Genomic DNA, 24,158 nt, shown 5'->3' with positions numbered 1-24,158 from the left:
CTGGGTTGGGGAGATCCCCTAAAGAAGGAAATGGCAACCTGCTCCAGTATCCGTGCCTGAAAAACTCCATGGACAGAGGAGCCTGACCCTGGATAGAGGAGCCTGGTGGGCTACGGTCAATGGGGTCACCAAAGAGTTGGACAAGACTCAGCAACTAAACAACAGGGACGACTGTGTGCTCACCTATGGAGTGTGCATTTATTCAGACTTTCTGATCTTCCAAAAGTGACATTGTCCACTTGAGAGCAGGGAGTTTCCTGGCCCGTCATGGCACCGCCCATGACTGGCCTTGGTGAGAACAAGCTGTTTGTCCATGGCGATTGGAGCACCGCCGGCACCCCCGTGCCAGTGTGACTGGGCATGTCCCCTAATCACAGGCCCTCCTGGCTGCAATCCACATCCGATCTCTGCCACCTGTTCTCACAGAAAGATGTGAGCCACAGAGGGCTCTGATCTCGACCTTCGTGAGGACCACTCTCTGTTTCCCACGGGCTCTCTGATACAAGGACATCCTTCTTGCCTCCCTCCCTCCGAGGAGACCCTATCGACGGCTGTTTCTACTCTTCACACAAGGAGACTGAGTCCCCATAGAGGCCCTTCCTGACTTACCTCCCTCTAGCTTTCGGCATTCACGGAAGAGACGGAATATGAAGATGCGCTGGGAGCTAGAATCTCAGGTTCTCACTTGTAATCTATTTTTGGATAGAAAGCAGAGCCACATGGAAACGATTTGATAATGTTAACAAATGACACAATAGCAACTAGATTAGCCAGCACGTGTTTCTTTCTGTGCTCAAGCGACGTGCTTCAGTTACACAGACTTCAGGGAAAACAGCTTTCTCACCGTATCTAAAATGTCATTTCATCTTCTGATGCTCAGGGCAAATGCCACCTGCTCTGTAAATTATTCCTCAGTATTCAGTCCAGAACATCTCTCCCTATTTAACTTGTCTCTACTCCTTGATGAGGATTCTTCAGGCAAGAACACTGGAGTGGGTTGCCATGCCCTCCTCCAGGGGATCTTTCCAAACCAGGGATTGAACTCAGTGCTCCCACATTGCAGGTGGATTCTTTACTGTCTGAGCCACTGGGGAAGCCCAAGAATACACCTGGATCCTCAGTGATTATTTCCAGATGTGTCTCTCTCATGAGATTATAAAATAAGGTAACATTTATTATGAGCCCACAGGTGTCAGGCACTGAGATAATTGTTCTACACATTCTGTTTCATGGGATCTTCTCAAATTGACTGTGGATAAACATTAGTAGAAACTTCCATGGTGGCTCAGTGGTATAGAATCTGCTTGCAACACAGGAGACTCAGGTTCGATCCCTGGTTGGGGAAGATCCCCTGGGAAAGGAAATGGCAACTCACTCCAGTATTTTTGTCCAACAGATCCCATGGACAGATGAGTCGGGTGGTCTACAGTCCACGGGGTTGCAAGAGTCAGACACGACTTAGCGACTAAACCACCACCACAGACATTGCTAGATCTGTATTAAAAATAAGTAAATGGAAGTTCCCAGGTGTTAAACTCTACGAAGACTTAAAAATGTATGTCTTCATCTAGATCTGCATACTCCACCAGTATGGCATAACGGGTCCTCAAAATGGTAGGAACAAAATATGTTTTCCTAAAATCCTTGGAATTCTTCCTTTCCTTACTCCCTAGTCTTACAACATCCAACAAGGCTCATTTTATATTTAGAAAATGGTACTAGGAAAGCTCAACAGTGGGGTAATCAAGGAGTCAGAACACTCAGCGTCTTGGACTTCTGCCAGGGCATTTCCCACAGGAGGTGCATTGTTCTGTGCTTCATCATGATAGAAAGAACGCTCAGTGACATCATGATATATTTTAGAATCAGATTTGCAAAACTTCTTCTAAACAGCTGTGTGTCGCAGTGTAGGAAGGGCCTGGACATCTGGACCACCTTGTGTTCTGCCCCTTTTCATCTTCTTTCCTGACCTTTTGTGAGCCCAATGTGTCTTTCCCTTGATGAAATGGCTCATCAAACACAAGCCCTCCCCAATTTCGGAAAATCCTCAAACATCTGCTTGTAAGTGTGTGAATGTCTGCATGCGTGTGTGTGTGTTTTCGGGAAAGGGAGGGAAGAGTGAGGAAATGATTTCCTCTCAGTGGTCTGGGGCCCAATGTATTGGAAAACTGCACCCCCCCCCCAAAAAAAAAAAGAAATATTACAAGAACTCTTCTTTTGCAAAGTTTGGAGTAGATTCCTTTCTGGATTTGGAAAAGCGGCTGTGAATAATCCATCATGTTCTCATCCACAGTCAGAAGGCCTCTTCAGACCTTTAAAACTGCAGAGGGAGTGTTTGTTAGCCCCTGTTTTCAATTAGATGAGCTAGTTCCCCTGCTAAGGGGATGTGTTCCCAGAGAAGAGATGGAGCTGCTTTTACCACGCCTGGGAGAGGGAGGCTGGGGTGACCCTGGTGAGTTGAAAGTGAAAGTGAAATCCACTCAATCATGTCCATCTCTTTGCGATCTCTTTGTCCATCTCCAGGCCAGAATAATTGGTAGGTAGCTGTTCCCTTCTCCAGGGGATCTTCTCAACGCAGGAGTTGAACCCAGGTCTCCCACATTGCAGGCAGATTCTTTCCCAGCTGAGCCACCAAGGAAGCCCAATGAAAGTTTAACAATACAAGCAGGCAGCATCTATTGTGAGAACATATAGCACCCATTGGGCTACCCAAGTGACTCAGCAGTAAAGAATCTGCCTGTCAATGCAAGAGACACAGGAGACGAGGGTTCGATCTCTGAATCAGGAAGAGCCTCTGCAGGAGGCAATGGCAACCCATCCCAGTATTCTTGCCTGGAAAATTCTATGGACAGAGGAGCCTGGCAGGCTATAGTCTAGGGGGTCACAAAGAATTGGACATGATTGGACAACAGAGGACACGGTAGCATCCATTATGAGGTGAACTTGACAATGAAGGTATTTATCCGTTTATTTAACTCTTATTTACTGATCACATGTGGTGTGTTTAGCATTGTTCTAGGCAGTAGGGAATTTAGATGAATGAAGAGGCTTGTCCTTAATAGGCATCTAGCCCGGAAGAGGAGACAAATAAGTAACAATTGTAATTCAGGGGACAGGGGACCATGAGAGCAAATAGAGGTTGTGATGCAAGGGGAGAAGTCTTGCTAGAGGGGGTGACACCTGAACAGAATCTTGACTATGCTTCAGAGTATGGAGGAGAGGGGAAGAAGGCAGAGGGACTGGCCCTACCAGGTATGGAGCTGAGAAACAGCAACACCTTCTAGAATCTTAGATGAGTGAGGGTCGGGGGAAGACTGGAGGGGAGGTTAGTTGGCAGGTTCTCGTGCAGGGCCCTTGACAGCCAGTTGAAGGATTTCCAACTCTTCTCCTGCAGGGGGTTGATGACAGGCCATTCCAGGGTGTCAGCAGGACAAGGACAAGGGGAGAGTCGGGCTTTAGGAACATCATCCTGGCTACAGAGTGAAGGGAGACCAGTGAGGGGCAGTCATGGTCAAGTAAGAAGACGTGATGGCTGTCTGGACCAGAGTGAAGCTGTGGAGATGGAGGACATTGGGGAGATTTTATTTACGCTCTCTTTCTTTAGTTGCTAAGGTGTGTCCGACACCTGCGACTGTATGGACCGACCCATGGACTGTAGCCTGCCAGGCTCTTCTGTCCATGGGATTCTTCAGGCAAGAATACTGGAGTGGGTTGCCATGTTCTTCTCCAGGGGATCTTCCTGACCCAGGAATCGAACCCAGGTCTCCTGCATTGCAGGCAGATTCTTTACCAAGTCAGCTATTATGCTAAAGACATGCTTACCAGGACTTGGTGACTGAATGGATGTGGGGGATGAAGTAGAGAGAAGCAGCATCCTGGATTGGGGGTCCAGCGGATGGTGATGCCATTCACCACAATGGGGTCAGGGGAAGAGCAAGGATGACCTCTGTGTGGAGCTGGTCATTTCAGGTCGGTGGTGGCAAAGGGCTTCTTGGTGAGCCTGGCCTGAGCCAGACACATGCCCACGCTCCATTCTTCTCAAGACGAGGCCTGTGAGAACATACACGTAGAACTGCCTCACTTGACCTGGAGCTAAGGATAAACCATATTGATCTCTGGAGACACTCCCTCTCCCCACTGGTTTCATGTGCTTTTCTTCTCACTGTCTGTAACAGGCATCCTGATAGTCACAGAGAGACGGTTTGGTGGTTAAGTGCATGTAAGCCAGACTGCTTTGGTTTGTAAATAGTCTTATCTAGTTCTTATTGCTCTGTGACCTCAGGCAAGTTACTCAACCCATCTGTAACTCAGGATCCACGTCATTAATGTGGGGATCGTAGTTCCTACTTGGCAGATTAGTTGTAGAGAAAGAAAAAAAAATTTAGAAGCACATGTAAGGGAGTAGGCACCTGATAAACATTGATGAAACAGATAAATAGTTCTGACCTATTCTTGGCTCATTTTCTTTTCTTCTCAGCGTAAAACATAAATATTTTATTTTATACTGGATGCATGGCATTTCATGTATTTGGAGTTATGGTTTTTTTTTAAGAGAGGGAAAGGAGTTGAGAGGTCAGCTAAGGGTTTTGTTCAGAGAATCTGTTTGTATGCAGTGCTGGGTTAGGCCTTTGTTCACATCTTTTAACCCATGGTCACCTAGAATTATCACACACAAATTCTGAGCTAGTCATGCTTCTTCCCTCAGCTCGAAAGATCAAATCCAAACTCTAGATGCCTTAGCAGGGCTTTCAATGCCATTTGTGATGTACTGTCAGTGTGTTTCTTGATCACCTCCCATTCTCACCTCCTACATGCGTATTCTACTCTCTACTTGAGCCATGATATAATCTCCATTCTTCAAATGTCATGACCCTATGGGCTTTCATGTCAAAATGCAAGCCGTGTCTTATGCCAGGACCGCCCTTACTTCTCACTTCTTAATTAAGACCCTGCTCAGATATCAACCACCTCTCGTTGAATTAATCACCGCATCTCCTCTGATCCCCAGCATTTTGATGATTCTTCTAATATAATGTTTACTAAGAATATCTTGGGGCTTCCCTGGTGGCTCTGATGGTAAAGAATCTGCCTGCAATGAAGGAGACCTGGATGCGATTCCTGGGGCACGAAGATCCCCTGGAGAAGGGCATGGCAACCCACTCCAGTATTCTTGCCTGGACAGTCCCATGGATAGAGGAGCCTCATGGGTTATAGTCCACCGGGTCGCAAAGAGTCAGACACGACTAAGCGACTAAGTGTGCACATATAGAGTATCTTAATTTGTTGACGTTTTTTTCTTCCCCTAGGTAAACCATTAGCTCTTCAAGGGCAGAACCTAGGTAAACCATTAGCTCTTCAAGGGCAGAACCTTTGTCTGCTTGGCCTTGAAGTCCCAGATCCTAACCTAAAACTTGGTACAAAGTGAGTGTTGGGGTAAGCTTACTGAATATGAGCAATGAATAAGTAAACCCCATTTTAAAATAGAAGTAACTGACTTTGCCTTCACCCCAGCTATACAATCTGCCAAGAAAAGGAGAGTATCTGGAATTGACCTAAGAAGGAAAGGAGATCCTAAGATATAGTACAGATATTTACTGCTTTACTTGTGTTTCCAGATAAGGCATTGAGTCTAAGACACCAACATTATTTACTGTAACTAAGGAGATATTTTTTAACCTCTCAACAAAGACCCAGGGCTTAAAAATCTTATTTTTTCTAATGCAAGTTGTTGCTGTTATTCAGTTGCTCAGTCATGTATGATTCTGTGACCCCATGGCCTAGAGCAAGCCGGGCTTCCCTGTCCATCACCAACTCCCAGAGCTTACTCAAATTCATGCCCATTAAGTCAGTGATGCCATCCAACCGTCTCATCCTCTGTCATCCCCTTCTCCTCCTCCCTACAATCTTTCCCAGCATCAGGGTCCTTTCTAATTAGTCAGTTCTTCACATCAGGTGGCCAAAGTATTGGAGCTTCAGCTTCAGCATCAGTCCTTCTAATGAATATTCAGGGTTGATTTCCTTTAGGATTGACTGGTTTGATCTCCTTGAAGTCCAAGGGACTCTCAAGAGTCTTCTCCAACACCACAGTTCAAAAGCATCAGTCTTCAGCATTTAGCCTTCTTTATGGTCCAACTTTCACATCCATACACAACTACTGGGAAAACCATAGTTTTGACTATACAGACCTTTGTTGACAAAGTGATGTCTCTGCTTTTTAATACACTGTCTGAGTTGGTCATAGCTTTTCTTTCAAGGAGCAAGCATCTTTTAATTTCATGGCTGCCATCACTCACTGCAGTGATTTTGGAGCCCAAGAAAATAGTTTCTCACTGTTTCCATTGTTTCTCCATATATTTGCCATGAAGTGATAAGACCAGATTTCATGATCTTAGTTTTCTGAATGTTGAGTTTTAAACTAACTTTTTCACTCTCCTCTTTCACTTTCATCAAGAGGCTCTTTAATTCTTTTTAGCTTTCTGCCATAAGGGTGGTGTCATCTGCATATCTGAGGTTATTAATATTTCTCCCAGCAATCCTGATTCCAGCTTGTGCTTCATCCAGCTCGGCATTTTGCATGATATACTCTGAATATGAGTTAAATAAGCAGGGTGACAATATACGGCCTTGACATACTCCTTTCCCAATCTGGAACAAGTCCATTGTTCCATGTCCAGTTCTAACTGTTGCTTCTTGACTTGCATATAGATTTCTCAGGAGGCAGGTCAGGTGGTCTGGTATTCCCATCTGTTGAAGAATTTTCCAGTTTGTTTTGATCCACACAGTCAAAGGCTTTCACTTAGTCGATGAAGCAGAAGTAGATGTGTTTCTGGAATTCTCTTGCTTTTCCTATGATCCAATGGATGTTGGCAATTTATCTCTGGTTCCTCTGCCTTTTCTAATTTCATCTTGAACATCTGGAATTTCTCAGTTCATGTACTGTTGAAGCCTGGCTTGGAGAATTTTGAGCATTAGTTTGCTATCATGTAAAATCAGTGCAATTGTGCAGTAGTTTGAACATTCTTTGGCATTGCCCTTCTTTGGGATTGGAATGAAAACTGACCTTTTCCAATGCAAGTTAGGGCACCCAGTTACAAAGGGTGACATGTGTCCAGAGTTAGAAACACTGGGGATGGACAAATAGGCTCAGAGTGAGTCCAATCCTAGCCCAACTTGACAAATAACATTTATACTTAGAAAACGTGATATCCTCCCCCTCTTTACATAGACTAATTCACTAGCAAATCATATCCCCTTGAACAACTAACATTTGATTTGACCCTATTATAATTAATGAAGAGAATTCACTTTGGTAAAATACAGTGGTCTTTAGGAGTTTGTTTTAGTACCCTTTAAAATAATCTTAGGAAACTATGTACCTTTTAAAGTTGACAGATGTTTTTATTGTACATTTAAATAGTTGCAAAGGATAGAACTTCAAATATATTAAAAATATGGTCATTTAAAAAATAAAACTGTCATATCACTCTTCTAAATAGATTTAATGAAATCTAAATTCCATGGTGATTTGATACTATCATTTACCCATTAAAAATGTACGAATAAGATCTTTTTTAACAATTAAACATTTTTTTATTTACTTTTTCTCCTTAAATGTGTATTTCAATTCCTTTTCTTCCACAGGAGTTGATCCTAATGTAGTATATTTTTATACCTGAGAGTCTTTCACTGATCATTTTATTATATTCCTCTGAAATAAAATGCATATAGATAAATATTAAAATTTCTTTAATGTTCTATAACTATAAGGTCTTAGCACAAAATTATTTCTTTTGATTGAATTGTCTTAACAATTATTAGAAGTACTCAGTTGATCAGTTTGCTATATATTTATTAAATTTTGATAAATGCTTCTGACATGAAACAAAATTTTATTGGAAATGCTTTTCCAAGAGATAAATTTTTTCAATTAGATCATTTATCTGTTAAATATTTACTATTGCTAGCACAAGATTGTATTATACAAATTCTACTCCTAGTTTTCATTTTTTGGTAGTAATCACTAAGAAACCTATTCACCAAAATAAATAAAAGAGAAAAGAGGATTTTTTTTTTTTTTTTGAAAGGAGGATTTTTGTTAGAGCAGAGTTATAACCACCAACCAGGTTATATGCCAAAACTGAATAAGGATAATCATCAAAAAAGCTTTTTTAAATGATTTCTCAACTGATATTTTAATTAGATTTTCATTCAGTTTCATTTTAACCAAAGTATTAGAAGTCATCTGATTTGCAAAATATTACTGGATCATGAGTCATTCACTTTCAACAGTTACAACAGAATTTTGAATTGTACCTTTGTTTGGCGCCCTGGCTTTTTGATACCCCAAGGCAACTCAAGATGAGTGAGACTTATGACTTCCTTTTGTAAAGTGGGAAAAAGGGATTTATGAGAAGGAAAATCCTTATCCTCAGATTCTTGACAGGGAGTGAAAATGGAAGCTAATAATCTGAAAATGTCCTTAAACCCAACTGGAGCCCTTGGAAAATCCTTGGATACCTCTGACAGTATAGTGCATAACAGTTTGAAAATTGCTATATAAGATATGTTTTCTATAATTATATTCAGTCTCCCCAGAGAGGCAGCATGGTTGTAGAGGTATCAACAATAAGACAGGAGTGCAGAGCAGCCAGAAGTCAAGTTCACATTGACTTACATGAACCAGTTTCTTTAACCCAGAAGTGGGAAAACTAACCTGTGTTTTAACAATCTAGGTTGATGTCACGAATGAGCTAGGATTCAAATAAATCTGTGAATTAAGGAAACAGAATATCAAATCTGGAATAAACTTCAGAGATCATCTAGTCTGGAGAAGGTGATTATATCAACTTGTATTAACTGTAAGTGAACTGATCATATAACCCTTCTGTATCAGTAAGGATTCAGAGGATCTATAGGAAAGAATGGTATGAGTGATTGGTTGTATCTGTTGGAGGAAGCAAGAAGAGAAATGGTAATGATGCTCTGTATCTGCCATCCTTGAGCTGATCTGAATACACATGGTCCCTATCATATAGACGCCAGGAAGAGCTGAAGCTGAGTGAGAGCAGGAAGATTGATCAAAATTCCACAGCTAACTAGTGGCAAAAAGATCTTCATGACTCAGATAATCATGATGGTGTGATCACTAACCTAGAGGCAGACATTCTGGAGTGCAAAGTTGAGTGGGCCTTAGGAAGCATCACTACAAACAAAGCTAGTGGAGGTGATGTAATTCCAGTTGAGCTCTTTCAAATCCTAAAAAATGATGCTGTGAAAGTGCTGCAGTCAATATGCCAGCAAATTTGGAAAACTCAGCAGTGGCCACAGGGCTGGAAAAGGTCAGTTTTCATACCAATCCCTAAGAGAGGCAATGTCAAAGGATGCTCAAACTACCACACAATTATACTCATCTCACACACTAGTAAAGTAATGCTCAAAATTCTACAAGCCAGGCTTCAACAGTATGTGAACCGTGAACTTCCAGATGTTCAACCTGGATTTAGAAAAGGCAGAGGAACAAGAGATCAAATTGCCAGGATCTACTGGATCATCGAAAAAGCAAGAGAGTTCCAGAAAAACATCTACTTCTGCTTTATTGACTATGCCAAAGCCTTTGACTGTGTGGATCATAACAAACTGTGGAAAATTCTTCAAGAGATGGGAATACCAGACCACCTTACCTGCCTCCTGAGAAATCTGTATGCAGGTCAGGAAGCAATAGTTAGAACTAGACATGGAACAACAGACTGGTTCCAAATAGGGAAAGGAGTACGTCAAGGCCGTATATTGTCACCCTGCTTATTTAACTTATATGCAGAGTACATCATAAGAAACCCTGGGCTGGATGAAGCACAAGCTGGAATCAAGGTTTCTGTGAGAAATGTCAATAACCTCGGATATTCAGATGACACCATACTTATGGCAGAAAGGGAAGATGAACTGAAGAGCCTCTTTGTAAAAGTGAAAGAAGAGAGTGACCGACATGCATCACAGCGGGATCCTCTATGACCCACCTCCCGGAATATAGGAAATAAAAGCAAAACTAAACAAATGGGACCTAATGAAACTTAAAAGCTTTTGCACAACAAAAGAAACTATAATTAAGGTGAAAAGACAGCCCTCAGATTGGGAGAAAATAATAGCAAATGAAGAAACAGACAAAGGATTAATCTCAAAAATATACAAGCAACTCCTGCAGCTCAATTCCAGAAAAATAAATGACCCAATCAAAAAATGGGCCAAAGAACTAAACAGACATTCCTCCAAAGAAGACATACAGATGGCTAACAAACACATGAAAAGATGCTCAACATCACTCATTATTAGAGAAATGCAAATCAAAACCACAATGAGGTACCATTACACGCCAGTCAGGATGGCTGCTATCCAAAAGTCTACAAGCAATAAATGCTGGAGAGGGTGTGGAGAAAAGGGAACCCTCTTACACTGTTGGTGGGAATGCAAACTAGTACAGCCACTGTGCAAAACAGTGTGGAGATTTCTTAAAAAACTGGAAATAGAACTGCCATATGACCCAGCAATCCCACTTCTGGGCATACACACTGAGGAAACCAGATCTGAAAGAGACACGTGCACCCCAATGTTCATTGCAGCACTGTTTATTATAGCCAGGACATGGAAGCAACTTAGATGCCCATCAGCAGATGAATGGATAAGGAAGCTGTGGTACATATACACCATGGAATATTACTCAGCTGTTAAAAAGAATTCATTTGAATCAGTTCTAATGAGATGGATGAAACTGGAGCCCACTATACAGAGTGAAGTAAGCCAGAAAGATAAAGAACATTACAGCATACTAACACATATATATGGAATTTAGAAAGATGGTAATGATAACCCTATATGCAAAACAGAAAAAGAGACACAGAAGTACAGAACAGACTTTTGAACTCTGTGGGAGAAGGTGAGGGTGGGATGTTTCAAAAGAACAGCATGTATAATATCTATAGTGAAACAGTTCACCAGCCCAGGTGGGATGCATGAGACAAGTGCTTGGGCCTGGTGCACTGGGAAGACCCAGAGGAATCGGGTGGAGAGGGAGGTGGGAGGGGGGATCGGGATGGGGAATACATGTAACTCCATGGCTGATTCATGTCAATGTATGACAAAACCCACTGCAATGTTGTGAAGTAATTAGCCTCCAACTAATAAAAATAAATGAAAAAAAAAAAAAAGAGTGAAAGAGGAGAGTGAAAAAGTTAGTTTAAAACTCAACATTCAGAAAACTAAGATCATGGCATCTGGTCCCATCACTTCATGGCAAATAGATGGGGAAACAATGGAAACAGTGACAGACTTTATTTTTCTGGGCTCCGAAATCACTGCAGATGGTGATTGCAGCCATGAAATTAAAAGATGCTTGCTGCTTGGAAGAAAAGCTATGACCAACCTGGACAGCATATTAAAAAGCAGAGACATTACTTTGCCAACAAAGGTCCGTTTAGTCAAAGCTGTGGTTTTTCTAGTAGTCATGAGAGTTGGACTATAAAGAAAGCTGAGCGCCAAAGAAATGATGTTTTTGAACTGTGGTGTTGGAGGAGACTCTTGAGAGTCCCTTGGACTGCAAGGAGATCCAACCAGTCCATCCTAAAGGAAATCAGTCCTAAATATTCATTGGAAGGACTGATGTTGAAGCTGAAACTCCAATACTTTGGCCACCTGATGTGAAGAACTGACTCATTTGAAAAGACCCTGATGCTGGGAAAGATTGAAGGTGGGAGGAGAAGGGGATGACAGAGGATGAAATGGTTGGATGGCATCACCGACTCAATGGACGTGAGTTTGAGTAAACTCCGGGAGTTGGTGATAGACAGGGAAGCCTGGCATGCTGCAGTCCATGGGGTCACAAAGAGTCAGACACGACTGAGTGACTGAACTGAACTGAACTAGTGGCAGGAAGAACAGAATTACTTATTTTTTATTTAATATTTGGTGCTCACCATGAACTTGGTAACATTGGTGACTAGAAAAAATCTGAATGTTTTAGAGCTCAAAGGGAGCAAATTCTGATTGTGCCAGTAGGAACTGGTGTTTTCATTTAGGGAGTTATTAGGCTCCTTTATGTTTGTTCTCTGTGCTGTTTGTTGAAAGAAGGAAATAGGTCATCCATTATGAAGAGACTGAAAACCTGAAAATACTGAGAGTCGAGTTTTAGTTATTCATTCAAATGAAGCTCAGAAAAAGTCATAAACTGTCTAAACAAATTACCACCTATCTGGCTATTGAGTCTATTTCATCCTGGTGCAGAAAAACAGGTCTATATATGGAGCAGACTGAACAGAGACTTGCGGGAACTTTTATTCTGCCATCTACCTATGAGACGTGTTAATAGCTAGCATTTTGCACACCTGTAGGACCCTACATGGGTCCTTTTGCCATGTGAGATGATCACATCTTAGGATCTAGATAGAACTATAAACAGAAGTGCCTCAGGATGTCTACACTGATAGAGGGGTTAACTATAACAGATTGATTTTCCCATATGCAGAAAGTTACATTTTGCTTTACTCTTTTTTCTTTTGGATCTCCTTCCACGTAAATCTACAAGCGTGTGTGTGCATGCTAAATCACTTCAGCTGTGTCTGACTCTTTGTGATGCTATGGGCTGTAGCCTGCCAGGCTCCTATGTCCATAAGATTCTCCAGGTAAGAATACTGGAGTGGGTTGCCATACCCCTCCCCCAGGGGATCTCCCCAATCCAGGGATCGAACCTGTGTCTTTGGGGTCTTCTTTCATTGGCAGTCGAGTTCTTCACCACTAGCACTACCTGGGAATCCCAAATCTACAAGTACCTCATTTTCTTTTTTTTTTTTTTTAGCTACAGCATAATATTCAGTTGATTCCAGATGTTCGCTAGTTCAAATGATGCTGCAATAAAGATCCCCCCTGCATTTTTCTTGGTGCACTTCTGAGAATTTATCTGAAGGATAAATTCCTAGAAACAGACTGCTGTAACAAACTTTCAGTTTCCATAAATACTGTCACATGGGTCTCTGAAGACGCCACGTCAGTTTAGAGGTTACTCCTAATCATGGTATATGGGAGCGCTGGCTCTCCCACAGCCAGCTAACAGGCATTTTCTCATGAGAAGAGGATTTGAATTGTTCCAGTTTTGAAGCAGAAACGAGACGTCCCTCTTGGCTATCCCAACCTGCGTCTCTCCAAGACAGCTGCCACAGACTCTGTTCAGAGGCTGAATGTTCCTGCTTCAGTGGGAACAGGGGGTGTTTCTCCAGTCTGTGCCCTACTTGGCGTCTGTCCCTGACAGAGCCAGCCAGTGTCGGGGAGCCAGCCTCTCTGACGGTAAGAGAAAGAGGATTGGAAACAAATTGATCTTTTCACAGCTGGCTGTTCCCTTCTTTCCCTTCGACTTGGACCCAGTTCAGAACAAGGTAGCTGATGTTCTTCAGCAACAAAGATGGCATTATTGAGGACTGCCTTCTTTGAGGGGAAGTCTCATGCCCCAAAAGTTGTCTCTGTCGTGTCAGCTATGACAAGTCCGGAGACAGCATAGCTGCAAGTCTCCAAGGGTCTCCAAAGAGACACCCAGGCTGTCCATCCTGTTGACCATGTACTTGTCTATTGGTGTCTACCACTTTATTTCAAAGATGTCAGATGACTCAGTCCAGCAGACTCTTAACTTTTCACTCATGCTTCCTGGGGGCCAAGATCAGAGGGTGGGAGAATTTGGAATTCAAAAGGAGAAGAAATGTGTGAACAAAGGGGAAAAAATCTTGTGTTTATTTCTGGCACCATCACTGTCACCACTGTACACTCTGCTTCTTTCTCTTCACAGCACAGTTTACGGCTGGGAGAAATCTATTTGTTTATCTTTTAATTGCCTGTCTTCCCTACAGTTCATAAGGGCAGAGGAAGGGCTTAGCTCACAACTGCATCACAGGTCCCTAGGGTACCTCTGGGCACCCTGGAGGTGATTGATGCCCATTCCTCGCATGAATGAATGATTGACGGAAGGTGATTGAATGAGCGAATGAAAGACTGAAGTTGATGAGCACCTCCTGGACAATTTCATATATTTGATAACTTCTAATGTGTAAACTTTAGGAGGTATAGATATTATCTTAATTTATGGCAAAGGAAATGGGGTTTCAGAGATTAAATAACACTTTCAGAACTACACATGGGTAGTTGGTAGAACTGAGATTTTTGTCCTAGGCACGACTGACCCCCAAACTGTCATCTAGACCTAATTCTGAATTTTCAATGTTTAAACTAAAAAATATTAATGATTTTGCAAGCAGTGTGGGGCACAGCCATCAAGACACTTCCAGGTGGGCGTGACGCGTTCACCGTGAGCAGATGTTCCTCCCTGCCCTCACCAGCAGGGGCGATTCCTGAAGGCTTGCTTATTAAATCCTTGTTCCCTTGAGGACAATAGTAGAGTTCATTTCTGTTCATTTGCTCAAATGTTGGAACATCTGAACTGAGTAACAATTCAGTACAGTTGCTCAGTCGTGTCCAACTCTTTGTGACCCAATGGACTGCAGCACGCCAGGCCTCCCTGTCCATCACCAACTCCCGGAGTTTACTCAAACTCATGTCCATTGAGTCGGTGATGCCATCCAACCATCTCATCCTCTCTCTTCCCCTTCTCCTCCTGCCTTCAATCTTTCCCAGCATCAGGCTCTTTTCCCATGAGTCTGAGTTACAAGGGGACTTTAAAAGGCCGTTCTGTGGACAGTGAGCAAATGTAAGGAAGGGCACTAGTCATTCTGGGGGCAAGGAACTGAGCTTTCAATATGCGATTTCATTTCATTCTCACAGCAGCATAGCTCTGTTTGATGATCTTTGCTCCGTTCTTTCTCTTCCTTCCTTCTCTACTTCATTCTATCCTATATAACCTTTTCTTTTTTTTTAATTTCCAGGCAAAATTTGGAAGATTTAGCTTGGGTAAGCAAAGCATAATGATAGGACCAGCAACTGGAAATACATCTTGATGTCTGTGGGGACTCTTCTCTTTCTACCCACCATGTCATGAGTGTTGGGCAAGGGCTGCTGTCTCAGTACAGTCATAGACACAGAGGGTGCTGTGTAAGTAATTGATTGGCAGACCCCTGTTGGCCTGGTTCTTAGCCAGTGACCCTTAGGGCTACTTGGTGTTTGGCACCATGCCTGGTATGACTCTATCCTTTAACTGTTTCTTTCTTCTGCCAGCCAACCCCCAAAGGGAGCCTTATCTCCTTGAAAGCCTGGGCTGGAATGAGAGGTCTCCATGGAATCCCAGGAGCCCACACTCAGTGCTGTGGTTTTTTTCTGAGAACTGGCTGCAAGGTAGTACTCTGAGGTCAGTCTTTCCAGCTCCCAACTTAAAGATCCACAAGCTCCAGGCCCCCAGGCGTGTTGAATTGCCAGCTGTGATGAAATAATAGCAAAAAAGAAAATAACTTTTTTCTATTTTGGGATTCTAATCAGGACAACATGACTATGGATGATTTATGTACTTCTGTGTATTTTCAAAAAGTTTCATTTAATGTTGTTCCTTCTCTACTCAACTCTCTTATCACTTGGGCTCAGACTGATGCTTACTCAGAATCTTCCCTTTTTTTCCCCTCACATCTGTAAAATGACAAACACATGTCCCCATTCTGGCTCCCTGAAACTGGAACTCTTTGGAGACTTCTTTAGAAAAAGTCCTATCAATTGTGTTCTGGACACAGTGAGCCCTGGATAGTCTGTACCTGGAGTGTTTGGGGATAGAATTGTTCCTCTCAAATATTAGAAACCCATAAACATAAACAAAAGGAGTTTCTGTGAAGTCCTAAGAGCATTCTGCTCTTTATCCATAGCTTGTTCATTCAAGTAATCATTTGAAGAATACTCACGGGGCTTCCCTAGTAGCTGAGATGGTGAAGAATCTGCCTGCGATGCAGGAGGCCCCAGTTTGATCCCTGAGTTGGGATCCCTGGAGAAAGGAATGACAACCCACTCCAGTATTCTTGCCTGGAGAATTCCACGGACAGACTATGGGGTAGCAAAGAGTCAGACACGACTGAGTGACTAATACACACACACACATTAGGTACTTAGTCTGTGCTAGATTGTGCTGGGTAATGAGGAACACAGAAGTAATGAGGCAACAGCATCCCTTTCTCAGGAGTCCTGAGTCACCTGAGTGGTGAGGCCAGTGGAGCCCTCCCTGCTGACCGCCCCTCTTTGGCAGCTCTTCCTGACTCTATGTCCTCCCCATCCCATTCCCCAACTTTTCCGGCCTGCATTCTCATTCTGTCTTTTGATCATGCACTTCTCTCTGCTCTAGAAGATTTTTACCACTTTTCTCCATCCAAATAACCCATTCTCCAAGTCCAAACCTAGATGCCACATCCCCCAAGAAGCCTTCTGTTCGCCCCCTCCCAGGTTGGGTTGTGCCCCTTCCATTTGCTCTCAGGGCCTCTCCTATTCTGAGACTTGGTTTGTTGTATTGAAATCAGCTGCTTCCTTGCCTGTCTCTCCCGTTAGATTGTAAGCATCTTGAGGACAGAGCTAACACTGTGAACATTTCTTGTTCACAGAAATGACAGGAATGGGCCTAACGCATGGCCATAAGTATGTGCTCCACAAATATTTCTGAATAAACGAGTGGCCTAGTAAAGAGATAAAGCAAATACATTTAGAGAACTTCATAGGGATTCTTATGAGGACTAAATGAATTAATATTTGTAAACTACAATAATGCCTGTTCTTAAAAAATGGATTCCAACTCTGTGTAATAAATGCTAGGATAAACCATGTTAGAAGAAAAGAAAAAAGAAAATAAGCTGCTCTGATGCAGCCCATGAACCAGGATGGAGAGAAGACTTAAGAACCAATTTAAAAAGGAGATGAGGGGACGACCCTGAGGGATGGGGTGGGGAGGGTGGTGGGAGGGGGGTTCAGAACGGGGAACACATGTACACCCATGGCTGATTCATGTCAATGTATGGCAAAAACCACCACAATATTGTGAAGTAATTAGTCTCCGATTAAAATAAATTAATTAATAATAGAAAAGATAAAAAGGAAATGAATGACAAAGGATGAGTAGGTCTTACTGAGATGAGCAGCGAGGTAGGGTCTTTAAGGTAGAAGAAATGGCATATGTAAAACCACAGAGGTAGCAGGGAGCCTGACTTGTTTGGGGAAATGTAGCTTTTTTGGGGTGGGAGGAAAGTGGATTTGGGGAGGTTGAGTAGGTAGACGGTAAGAGGAGATTTGTAAATGACTGACTATGGTTCAGTGGCTAAAGTCCCGGAGGGAGAATGAGGGGACTAGAGTTGGAGCCCACACTGTGACATTCACTCCAGGAGGTCCCACGCGGGCCTCTTCACTTTCTGGACCTTAGTGTTCTCACGGCTATGATGTGGGCATGCGCTAGATGGTCCCCAAAGCCCCCTTTCATCTTGGACATTCAGAGAATCTGGGGGACTAGGGGCTCCTTGAGTCCAAGGGCCCACGTCTGGTGCCTGTCAAATACTACTACTGTTACCGCCGTGCTTCAATACTGTTATTTCTGCCAGCGCTACTTTAGAATTTTATTTCTAATGTTTTACTAGCTTGATACTACTGCCATTACTACTGTGTAACTATACCTGCCGTTCCCACTACTATGAAAACTACACCACTATAGTATATTGCTATTAATATACCACTACACCACGACTATGACGTGAGTACTACTGCTATTCTGAATACTATACTACTAGTCTTGTTAGGCTCCTCCGTTACTGTGCTGGGCTTCCCAGTAACTCAGTCGGTGAAAGAACCTGCCTGCAAATGCAGGAGACACCGGAGACAAGAGTGTGATTCCTGGGTCGGGAAGATCCCCTGGAGGAGGGCGTGGCAACCCACTCCAGCATTCTTGCCTGGAGAGTCCCATGGACGGAGGAGCCTGGCGGGCCACAGTCCACGGGCCGCAGAGAATCAGACAGGACTGCAGTGACGAGCGCAGCACGTTACCGAACTGTCACAACTACCAGTACTGCCGTCACTGTGGCCAGCCACTATTTCTGTACTGCTACCGCTGGCCTCGGAAGTCATGGCTAACATCTGTTGAGATCCTACTCAATGTCCAGCACTGCTTTCCACGTGTTGACCCTTACTCCCCCCAGTAAGCCTAGGAGACAGATTCTCTTATTATTGCCATTCTATGACTTTTCTAAGAGAAAAGACTTGAGGTTCAGAGACATTAGGAAACTTGCTCAGGAGGCTGGGGGTGAAGTTCAGCTTCAGGATCCCAGACGCTCCAGGAAGATCCCCTGGAATAAGGAATGGCAACCCACTCTAGTATTCTTGCCTGGGAAATCCTCTGGACACAGGAGCCTGGCGGGTTATAGTCCAGGGGGTCGCAAAGAGTCAGACAGGACTGAAGCAGCTGAGCACACACATTGAAAGAGAAAGGAATAGGCATCTCCTAAGTTAGGCTGGCCAAGAGTCTTTATTTTAATAATCTGTTCAGCACTTACCTCTGCATCCATCGTGAATCAAGCATTAGCTAGCTACATGGAATGGAGGATGAAGTGATTTATTAAATTGATTCTTGATTCAGCAATATGAGAACATGTGGGTAGGCACATGCCTGACATTCCCCGAGACTTTGTGGTCCCCGTGAAGAAAGAAGAGGGGGAGGTTTACGTGAAAGCCCGCACGCCTGTGTGGAGGGGACTGCTGGCAGGCTGTCAAGTAAGGCGTCATATGCACTCTGCAGTGTGCTTAGCTGAAGTCCTTTCAAGGGTCCCCAACATTTGGTGAGAAGGAACATCATTCATGGCATCAGGGTCTGCTGATGAATGAAAGCGTCTATGAGAGGACAGGTATTAATACTTTCACATTTGATCCATTTCCAAATCCTCTAGAAGTGTACCTAGGACCTCATTTTTTTTATTAAATTTGTTTTTAATTGAAAGATAATTGCTTTATGATGCTGTGTTGATTTCTGCCATACATCAGGATGAATCAGTCACAGGTATACGTATGTCCCCCCACCCTGAACCTCCCTCCCAGAACTTCTCATTAACTGTACTTCAAGGCTATGCCATCTGCTGACTTGGAATTTCCCCTAATGGATTCAGAGCCTGTGCGTTATCTCCCTGGATCCCCTAGGCTCTGTCTTAGGCTGCTGGAACGTTTTGCTCCCACAGCTGTTGGAAACAACCCCTTGATGTAGCCAGAGACTGTTGCTCAGCATCCTAACAGCAAGACCAAAAGGGGTGAAAAAAAATGGAAGTCTCGGATAGTGAGCGACTGACCTCATCCTGTAGGAATCCTTTCTGGAAAGGGAGCTGCAGAGTGTTGTGACAGGCGGTAAGTCATTTGTAAGAATGTTTACTGTGGAATTCTAGCAAAGAAATGGCTCCAGAAACTTCCCGGGTAACACAGATGGAGTCTGCTCAGGGGCCCCAAGGGGAAGATCTGGAAAACTTTAGTCTTGTGAGGGGGGCTGTCTCTTCCCATTTTGGGGTCGGCTGACTTAAGCAGCATTTGAGATCTTCATTCTGCTGAGTGGTGTCTATAGAAGAATTTTCTAGTTCTTAAGGCAACTTGACCTAAAAGGCTTGTCATGGGATATACGAAGAAGGGCAAAACATGGTACCCTTTATTGAACTGTGTTCTGCTTAGATGCTGTGTCTGACTCTTTGTGACACCATGGTCTGTAGCCTGCCATGGTGCTCTGTCCTTGAGATTCTCCAGACAAGAAGACTGGAGTGGGTTGCCATTTCCCCCTCCAGGGATCATCCCAATCCAGGGACTGAACTAGTCTCCTGCATTAGCAGGTGGATTCTCTACCACTGTGCCACACAGGGAAGCCCCTAGACTAATTAATGCATTTTCCTCAATTCACAGAGTTTGTAAATTCCAGCATCTGAGTTCAAATCCAGTTGGCTTTGGCTCTAAATCCTTGCATGGTTGCCTTTTCTGAGGGCAGAATATATGCATTCTCTATATTTTTCTTACTCCATTGCAGTGTTCACTGTCCTAGGTATATTGAATCCTGAAAGAACATGGATACTTCTAGACATTGCATGGCCTAATCTTCTCACTGTATGGATGGGAATGGCCCATGACATAAAGGCCATGGCTAGAATAGAGACGACTGTCCTTTGATTCAAAATGCTGCTTTCTGACCAAGGATATCACTCTGAATGGTTATTTAATATATTTTGTTGATTGATTTAAATGTCATTTATGGCAGCACCATCTCTCCTTCTTCTAGGTGAATCATTGCTAAATCCCAAGAGTCCACCGTTTGTCCCACTGCTCAGTTATTGGTATTTAGTGTGTGAAACCATTCCCCTTCAGTCCAGTGAACAATGACACCATGTGAGATGCCAGAGAGACAAAGATAAATCAGCCATGATTCATGAGCTTTAGGAACTTACCAACACCTGGGAGAGCCAGCCACAAGAACATTTTATTCTCATACATCATATAGTCACGTGGCGTAGACACCTGGACAGTGTGGAAGCAGAGATGAGAGGCACCTACCCAAGCCTGGGAGAATGGAAATGCCTTCCTGGAGGATTAATGGATTCAACCAATTCATGATTTCACCCATTCACTAAATATTTATCGGGCACCTCTTCTGTGCCAGGTGCTCATATTAGGGGATGCAGTACTAAGGCAAAATGCTCCTCTATTTAGTGGGAGAGACGAAACACATGCGTAATTATTCAAGTAGCAGTATTGTGAAGAATATAACAAGGCAAAGTTCTAAAGAATGATATGGGGTTAGGATTTATTTTTTACATATGTATGTGTGTCTTTTATTGAAGTATAGTTGCTTTACAACGTTGTGTTAGTTTCTGATGTATGACAATGTGAATTATGTTCTGAATTGTATGCATGCATGTGCGAATTATATGTATACAGACATCCCCTCCCTCTGAGATCTCCCTCCCACCCCCCCCACGCCACTCATCTAGGTCATCACAGAGCATTGAGCTGAGCTCCCTGTGCTATCCAGTAGGTTCCCAGCAGTATTTATTTTAAAAAGAGTAGTCAGAGAAGGCCTTTTCAGGGGCATATCTTTTGCTCAAAGAAGAGATGGAGAAGAATCTTGAAAATACCTTCTAGACAGAGGAAAAACAAGACTGATGTCTTGAGCCTGGTCCAGTTTGATGTATTTGAACAACAGCGAAAGCCAGCGTGGGTGGAGCTGGGTTAGTGAGGGTTACTGTTGAAAGTGACGGAGATGGAGATGTAGGCAAGAACCAGGTCACGGGCTCTGTGGGTCAGAGATAAGTGAATGGCAGTCAAACGGAGAAGGGCTTTTCCATCTTTTCCTTCCCAGGAGTCATCACTGACAATATCTCAACATTAACACACAGAAAGACAGACATAACAGCAAATGAATCATTCTGATGACCCATCTTGAGATGTTCCTACAGGTTATGATTACTGTGTCCCTGCCCATAAGGTCAAATTCCCTCCAAATTTCTCTCTGGAAAATGCAGTGCTCAGAAACCCCTGCCCCGGGCACTCCCACCCACCTCACCACGCAGCCTGCATTCATCATCTTGCTCTTCTTCTTTGTCATGTGCCTAAGATTCCTTGAAGGAGATGGTCCAACTCCAAGTAAAGCTCTCTCCATAAATATTTAGACTGAATAGAAGATGTGCCAGAGACGCAAAGAATCTGTCTGGAGGGAGAGGAGACCTTTCTCTTTGTTGTCTCTTCAGTCTTGTAATTTAATATATGGATACGTGTCTTTGAATAATACATAAGCATCAATTTACCACAAAGAGTTCCACAGAAACCTTAGCTTCTCATCCTTCTGCTGTGCGCTGCGTGGCATTTTCTTCTCATCCTGGAATATACATTCCTCTGGTTTACCTTTATCACCTTCTTCTCTACTCCCATGTTTCTGATCACATACTGTGTGTTGGGCTCTGTTAAACATATCATTGCAGAGTCTATATTCAGGACCTCCCCTCTTCTCAGACTCACTTGTCAATTCATTTTGTTCAGGCTTCTCCCTCTGCCCCCGCTTCCCTGTCTGTTCCCACTGAGGTCAGTTCAGTCTCCATGTTACTAAACCCAGCGGGCTTCTTTCTTGTCCATATTTTGCTAGAACCCCTCACTTACATGGATAGTGTTAACTGGTCCTTGCTGAGGCGCACATCTCTTTGGGTGTCTGTTTGTGCCACTCTCTGGCTTGGACCCCTCTGACCGGTCCTTCTCTGTCTCTCAAATTTTTGGCTCCTGGTGGCTTTGTCTTTGGCAGACTTCTTTCTCTCACTCCATCCATCTTTGCCACCAGGCTCTCAACCATGCCTTGGCTTCAGCTCTAGTGGCTTCCAACCCTCTATGCACCCCTGCCCAGACTTGATAGCTGGTTACCATCTGTGGGCTTGGAAAGCTAGCCTAGCCAACCAACACTCGCAGCTGATGAATGGGTTTTAATGTGACCCCTGATGAACCTGCCTCGTTCTATTCCAGGGCTGGAACTCTTCCACCTCCAGTTAGTTTCCTGAATGAACTTGAGTAAGTATCTTCCCCTCTCTAGGCTTCAGTTGCCTTAAGTGTAGAGTGAGTGAGCTGGACCCCTTCAAATCTCCTTCAGCTTTACATGGGCATGGCATCTGGCATAAGGAAACATAAATAACTGTTGTGGTTATAAAGGGCCCAATAAATGATACCCCACCCTTCTCCCCAAATTCAGGACGAACAGAATAAGGGAAATTAAAGCCATATTTAAACAAAAGAAGTCAAATGTCAGCTTCATCAGATACAAGGAGACCCATCTACTGGGTCCTCTTTACCTGTCTCCAAATCCTCCTAGCAGATATTTCTCCAAGCAGGCAGAGAAACCACACTCTCCTAGCGTGATGAAAATTATTCCTCTCGAATGCTTGATGATGACAAAATTTTGATTTGATTTAGCTTTTTCAACCTTGGGAGATATTCTAAGGCTGGAGGAATGTTTAAACTCCTTCTGGCTGCTTGCTTAGCATAAAGATCTCTTCTCTAGACCCGGGGGTGGGAGTCACTCTTATCTTCTCCTTTAATCAAATCAGTTCAGGCTGAAAAGAAGGCCAAGTTGACAGTCAGCATTTCACCAGACTTCTACCTCCCTTGTAGCCATGTTTTTTTTGTTTGTTTGTTTTTCTGCTTTACTGAATGAGATGAGTTACTTGATTTCAAGGGCTCTCAATCAGCAAGAACCAGATGAACTTGTACCATGCAGAAATAGAAAGTACTCAAGGCTAAACAGAGGAAGATAACAGGGTAAAGACCTTTCTGTTGTCTTTTACAGATAAGGAAAGTGGGTCAGAAAGAGGATGTGACACCCCCAAGGTCAATGAACTTAAAAAATAGCCAAGGTGTACAACAATCCTGATCCCGTAAGCTCCTAGGGGAAGATACTAATCCCCTCAGTGTTTCTCTAATGCAGATTGCCAACTGTTCAAATCAGTAGCACAAGTGTAAAGTCTAGAGCAACTTCCAATTCACCATTGCTTATAACTTCAAGGAGAAGAATTATAAGAATTCTCCCCTCGTCCCATCTGTTATGCTGTTTCATCTTAGATCAACACATTGAAAATTATGAAACTCTATTTTTAACTAGAAGAGTAATATAACTATTCTTAGGAATTATACTGGTATTGTAACAAATGATCTTGTAGTTAATACAGTGAAGTACAATTATAATATCATTGCTTTTATTCTTGTCAGTAAATCAACAAGCACTCCATGAACAAGAATCACTAAAGATGCAACAGGCTGGGGTTGTGGGGGGCACCCACACCTCACTCCATGCAGAAAGCTCTCTGCCTGGGTCTCTGGAGACTCTGTATTTCCTCCCTCCTCCCTGCTGCCCCTCAGCAGGGGAGCAGTGACTTGATCAGGTTGCTGAGTTTGAGAGAAGTTGTTGTGGATACTTAGCTTAGATCAGTGGCTCTCAGCTGAAAATACTGAGCTTAGATTAGAGGCTTCCTGGGTAGCTCAGCTGGTAAAGAAATCGCCTGCAATGCAGGAGACCCTGGTTTGAGTCCTGGGTCAGGAAGTTCTGCTGGAGAAGGGATAAGCTGCCCACTCCAGTATTCTTGGGCTTCCCTGGTGGTTCAGATGCTTAAGAATCTGCCCGCAGTGCGGGAGAACTGGGTTCGATCCCTGGGTTGAGAAGATCCCCTGGAGGATGG

At 43.4% G+C, this 24,158-nt stretch overlaps 1 long non-coding RNA gene across 1 annotated transcript in view; it reads left to right on the top strand.

Annotated features, from left to right (window-relative positions):
- LOC122709998 overlaps positions 1 to 23,818 on the top strand; it is a 40,847-nt gene extending 17,029 nt beyond the window's left edge. Inside the window, exon 4 of the long non-coding RNA XR_006345799.1 lies at positions 20,231 to 23,818. This is a non-coding gene — a long non-coding RNA (uncharacterized LOC122709998). The remainder of the gene's footprint in view (positions 1 to 20,230) is intronic.
- Positions 23,819 to 24,158: the final 340 nt, after the last annotated feature.

Source organism: Cervus elaphus, chromosome 16 (assembly GCF_910594005.1).
Source record: "Cervus elaphus chromosome 16, mCerEla1.1, whole genome shotgun sequence".
NCBI lineage: Eukaryota > Metazoa > Chordata > Mammalia > Artiodactyla > Cervidae > Cervus > Cervus elaphus.
Note: the sequence above shows the minus strand (reverse complement) of the source record. Positions and strands in the feature narration are given on the sequence as shown.